Raw genomic sequence first — 6,327 nt, 5'->3', positions numbered from 1 at the left:
GCCGCAGGAGACCCAGCGCAGCCACCTTGCCCTTCCTAATTAATGGTGGATCAACCATATGTCCAACAAGATTTGGTGCCGTGGATAGGTGTGACTCGACAGAGCTTAAGGTTACTCCATTGAGTTTCGGGAATCCCCTACACTATGAATAGATCCAACGTCACTCGATTCACGCTCATGAGAACCAGATTCCTTGATGGGATGTTGGTGATTTATAGATTTTGTATGTTGCATAAATTATTTCTACATAGTGAAAACTCATGCGTGTGTTTTCCTGCAAACACATGGACAACATGTTATGAGGGTCCTGAAGGTTTGCCACATAGGTGCACTCATACTACACCATCCTATATAACTAAGTAGCTGATTCTCACTAACATATTTATCTCAAGTTGCACATATGTCACATCAACATGCAAACATGCCTGGCAAAAGGTCCACCTCTACTTGCAAACGTGCATGACAAAAAGTTCACCTCAATAATTTATTAATAAATCATACTCCCCCCATCTCGTAATATAAGATGTCATTGACCGTCCCATAGAGTATGTACTTTAAATTTCATTTATCATATTATTAATGAAAAAATTCGTGATCCATAACCATACGAATTCCAACAACAATGCCCAAGGTATCATCTAGTTGTTTTCGTGATGATGTGAATGTGACTTCACATGCTGCATATGTTGTGATGATTCTTTTCATGTAGATCTAACGAGTTGTTGCAAGCAGGTAGCGTACTGAACTGCCGTGTGCTGGAAAGAGTAGTGATCTGAAAGACCATACTCTGAAAAGTTAGACTCTACATGGATGAATCGACCAGGCAGCGACTTCTTTGCAAGTGTTTCCTGCCATATGTCAAAGAAGTCTACCATAATTGCCCTGGACTTTTCGATGGAAGATAAGGGATAATACTCTACCTGCACCAAAAGCAACATAAAACTTCATGTCAGCCTTGCAAGCACGGAAATGATCTCGGACAAAAACCACTGAAAACTGGATTTCTAAATTTTGTGTTAACAAGTGGAACTTTTTGAACATAAAATTATATGTAATGTTAAAAGTGTCCCTAGTATCCATGCCACAGGGCCACGGAAAGGTTCATCTGCTCTGGTGGGAGGTTTTGCAAGTTTTGGCGCTGAACTCAAGGCCTAAGAAGGCAAGAATTTTCTTTCCATGGTCGAAATTCAACAAAATCTTAATGCTATTTCTGAAATTTCTTCTTATCAGATATAATTGTAGGGGCCAAAAAGAATTATTACCAAGGTTTGTCTCCCTGCTAGCTTGAGATGTTTCACAAACAGAAGAGTTACAGGCAGGTCCATATAATAGAGTATACGAGAAGTCATCTAGTTTTTCCCTTCTTCCAATTAATAATTTGAGCTAAGTACACCCAGACAAAGGTGTAGATCATAACATATGTTTACAATTTAATGAATATGTTCAAATAACAAGTTGGCCTTACGAACTATTGCTAGAAAGGATGCCAAGAGCCTTACGAATTTAAAGCTTAGAAGGTTGTGCTTTAAAAATAAAATCACATAGGAGATCATCAATCATGTACGTCTGCTAAGTTCATCAAGCTCGGCATAGGTAGATCTATCTAACTCACAATAAATTATAAAAAAGAAATAGGTTGTAGATTTCTACTTATCAATACAGAGGATTAGAAGGTATCCCATAGTAGGCTGGACCTGTATTAATCTTGACATCAAGAATTAGCCTGAGAATCTAACCAGCAGAACACCATTGTTCCATTAACAGTAATTACTCAAACTAAATTACAACACAGATTCAATGCATTTGGTTTGAGTCTCATCTTTTACTAAGAGAAGTCACAATCAAACAGGCCACACGATTACGACCAACAGGGATATGAACAGAAAATGGAAAAGGAATAAACATAGTAACAATACCTCCATCATGATTCCTCTTCAGAATTGTTAGGAGCACATTTACCTATCCTCAAGCAAAAATCACCCAGTTGATATTGGAATCCCTATAGATGGAAATTGGCATGAATGTGAATAAACAAACTTTCATATGAGACAATGCAACAAGCACATAGTAATATAATAATAACAATGTAAATAAAACAGAAGATGCAATATATGACAAAGGACAAAATGAAAGGTTAAAGAACATAAATACAAGCAACAACCAAGTCGCTTCACTGTGATCAGTTGAGTTCTATGCGATTTTTTGTTGATCGATCGCTACTACCTGAAAGGCACCCACTTCCAGAAATTATAATTCAAGCTGGAAACTGGTAGTATCGAGTATGTTGTCACAGTTGTTAACTTTAAAGATGTCAGGTTCACTAAGCAAACCTTGCAAAACGAACTATAGTTTATTTAAGCAAATATGGCTTCAGTCACAATTTCAGCAGAAAACAGCACGAACTTATCGTTGAACCTGCTATTGGAAATCCAACAATTTAATCACCACTGGTTCAATTAAATAAACAAAATAAATTGTACAGACCTAAATCGTCAGGTGTGAGATCAAAGGAGAAATTGTAAGGGTAGGGAAGGAAACAATTTGACCTCAAAGTTGAGGCTGACACGAGCCTTGTACGACTGGAGCTTCTCCATGACATGGGGGAAGGAAGCGTCAGCCTGTAGGACGAGCCGATGACTCCGGAGGATGGAGAAGTAGAGTCCGGGGTGCTCGTGGAGCGCGACACCGAGGAGCTCGCCGGGCACATCTGGAGGCAGCCGCCCGCCGGCGCCCATGCTGTCTCGTGTGATCGGGCGGCAGGAGATGATGGATGTCTTCCAGCGGCCGTCCTTGGTGCCGCCGAGGGACTCCGCGCAGCTACAGGCCTCCGCCAGGATCTGGCTGTTGAGCGTCGCTCCAGGGTTTGGGTGCCAGTGCATCAGCCTGCGCCGAGGCAACGTACAGACGAGGTGAGCTAGCGGCTGGGAGCCGTGGGAAGAGATGTGAAGGAAGAGGCGCGACCACGGTACCACTTGGCGGGGGGCATGGCGGCGAGCGGGGGGAGCGCCGGCGAGGAGGGGCGACGGCGATCTCTTGACGGGACGGGAGTAGTATGAGATTCCTTCTTACTTACGCGCTTTTTTTTAGCAAATCTTACTTACGCGTACGTAGGCTATTAAATGGATATGGGCTGTAGCTCCAGAAACAGGCCTGTTGGGTTGGGCTCCAAAGAGCAACTTGCTAACGCCGTGCCTCTCAAAAACGAAAACAAAATGTGTTTTCTGTTTTTTTTCCCTTCCGCAAAAGGCTCGGTTTTGCTTTCGTGAGAGGTACGCTTTTACTTTCGCGGGCCGTGCCTCTTGAAAGTAGACAAAAAACATGTTTTTGTTATTTTTTTCCTTCCGCGAGAGCCACGGGTTTGCTTCTGTGAGGGGAGATTAGATGATTTGCCCCCACTTTACAAGGGGTTAGATGATTTGCCCCGGGGTTGTCTCAATGACCAGTGGACCCGGCCCCACCCGGCAGCCTCTCAGGGGGGGGGGGGCAAATTATCTAAGTGGGAAGTAAAGTGGGGCAAAAGATCTAATTTTCCCTTCTGTGAGAGACACGGTTGTGCTTTCGCGAGAGGCACGGCGTGCCTCTCGGAAAACAAAAAATTCATTTTCTATTTTTCTTTCTTCTGCGACAGGCACGGCTGTGCCTCTGTCGGAAAGGAAAAAAGTGCTCCGGTTCGGGTTTTCCTTTCGGTTTTTTTCGTGAAAAAAGGTCAACAAAACCTATCAACATGAGATCTAATTTTGAAGATCTCAACACGAGAAATCCAATGGTGAAATCGGTTCGAAATTTGAACGCACGGTTTAAGAGATAAACCATTTTGAATAAATGGATGTACGAAAAAAAAGAAAAACTCCCCGTTGCGACAAGTGGTGCAGAGCTTTGCAACAATATACTCCTTAATTAGTGATTTTAGGTGCTCCTAATTGGCGCTTCGGGCACCAGGGAATCTCCCTGGCGCCCACGTGTGTGTCAGTTAGTACGGCCCATTAGCGCTCTGCAGTACTTGCTCGCTTGCTGGATTGAGCGCGCTCGAAACGCTCGGGTCTCTCCCTCGCTTAGTTGAATCGTTCCGTTTTGCCTCAAAGGAAAAAGTTGAATCTTTTTGTACCCCTAAAAAAATTGGAATGGTTCTGGTGATTAGGCAACCTTTGACCATTAGTTTTAAAAAAAATCATAGATTTGTAGCATTTTTGTTAATTTTTGAAAAAGCATAAAATTTAAAAAAAAATCAGCAAATTTGGGAAAAAGTTAACAACAATAGAAAAAAGGAATCAAGTTTTAAAAAAAATCATCAATTCTGAAAAAGTTCATCGATTTTGAATAAAAGATAAATTTTGGAAGAAAAATTTCATTGATTTTGAAAAAAGTTAATCAATTTTAAAAAATGCATCAAATTTTAAAATTATCAATTTAAGAAAATTTCATCGATAATGAACTTTTCCATCAATTTTGAAAAAAATACCATCAGAATTTGAAAAAAGTTCATAGATTCTTTTTTAAAGTTCATGAATTGAACCAGGCACTTGCTTCTTCGTTGTTCACGTATTTAGCAAAAATAAAAAGGAAAAACACTGAGGAAAACCGTTCCAAGAGAAATGAAAAATGAAAGAAGAAACGAAGGAAAAACCTACGAGTAGACTTATCAAATGTGGGTGGCAGGTTGTTGTTGTAGTGCGAATTGAACCAGTCATAATTGCTTGCGATTGTAAGTATTGATAAGGGTCATCTTACCACGGGGGGCAGTCTTCATTATGCGTTATGCGTTGTCTGGTCCTCCATAGATACCAACATGCTATAACTATCACCTGTTTAATATCTAACATGGGCATAATCTATAATGGTTGGTCAGGTAGCAGCAGCACATGCGAATATTTGTTTCTGAGCTTGGGCTCAGATGCACCTGAAATCCACACCACAAGCTGGCATATGAATCTGTGCTACCCGCTGTATTCTCCGACCGTATATTGCCATATTAACCCAGCCTAGCCTCGCAATGAATGCGACGATATGTCGCGCAGAGAGCTCCTATCTAACGCCTTCTGCGTCACGATGCTGGTGTTTTGCACAGGAACGGGATAGTGGGCCGCGCGCTTGATTCATTGATCTGGGCCGGCCATCCTGGCTGTGTGTGATGAAAATGAAAATGAAATATTTTATAAAACTTCCACCAAAAAATTGAATCTACGATTTTTTTGAAAAACTGAACATTTTCGAACTTGAGAACAATATTTGAATACAGGGACATTTTCTGTAATTCACGAATATTTTTGAATTTTCAAACAAAACTTCAAAAAAGTTTTTTTGGAATATTTAAATTTCCTCAATTTTTCGAAGATTTTATAAAAATAAGTGAACAAATTCGGTTGTTCTAAATGCTTTCAAAATTTTAATCTTTCTAAAATTTGCGAACATTAATTGTAAAGAAGTGCACAAATTTTGAAATACTTAACTTTTTTTTGGAATTTTTAACAAAATTTAAATACAGTAACAAAATTTGGAAAAATGAACAAACTTTAAGAAATGCGAAAAAATTTAAGTTTGCGAAAATTTGGTGAAGAAAAGAAAAAATGAAACAAATTATAAAAAACAGAAAAACGAAAAAGAACAGAAAAAGAAAGAAAAACAGGAAAAAGAAAAACGAAAAATAGAAGGAAAAATAAAAAACGCTTTAGGAACCTTCTAGAACGTTCCCAAAACCAGTAAAAATCGGCTGGGAATCCTCTAGAAGGTTCCCAAAACCGGTACACGAAAGCTGTGTGTAAGTTACCGATGGGCCGTCCCAAACCGCTGGCTAGGGTTGACTCGCCTGTGCGTTTCCCCGACTGTTTGTCGCAGAATGCGTTAAATAGGGTTTTCCTGTTGCACTGTATGCCCGGAACAAGCTTCTGTTGGATGGCCCATTCCTTTTTGTGAGCTGGCCCATAGCTCGCATGCACGCGCCCACCCACCCATGTTAGCAATTAGAACAAGTTGTTGTGTCTTTTTTATTAACTAGCACATATGTCCGTGCGTTGCAACGGGGGAGATAATTAATGTACCCATTGCAACAACGTGGCATAACAATATCCGAATGGTGCCACCCAACGTTGACAGCGAGACGCATGCTACCATAAATGCATATAAGTCGTACATTAAAAACCATCACATATGATATTTTTAGTACAATTTTCGTATGACTGCTATGTTATTTAAAAGGCCTAATTTTCAAATCCTACATACGAAGGCATTATTTGGAACTTGGTGCAATTTTCGGAATTCGCACCGAGTCGTGAAGAAATATTGCTAAGTGTGTTTTAGCCCCTCTCACCTCTCCGGAATCCACTCTCGTGT

General features: G+C 40.4%; 1 pseudogene; it reads right to left on the bottom strand.

Moving 5' to 3' along the window:
• Positions 1-509: 509 nt before the first annotated feature.
• On the bottom strand, positions 510-3,066 carry LOC123042411 (mediator of RNA polymerase II transcription subunit 20a-like; annotated as a pseudogene).
• Between the last annotated feature and the right edge of the window lie 3,261 nt (positions 3,067-6,327).

This window comes from Triticum aestivum, chromosome 2B, assembly GCF_018294505.1.
Source record: "Triticum aestivum cultivar Chinese Spring chromosome 2B, IWGSC CS RefSeq v2.1, whole genome shotgun sequence".
Lineage (NCBI taxonomy): Eukaryota > Viridiplantae > Streptophyta > Magnoliopsida > Poales > Poaceae > Triticum > Triticum aestivum.
This window is presented reverse-complemented; position numbering and strand designations above follow the sequence as displayed.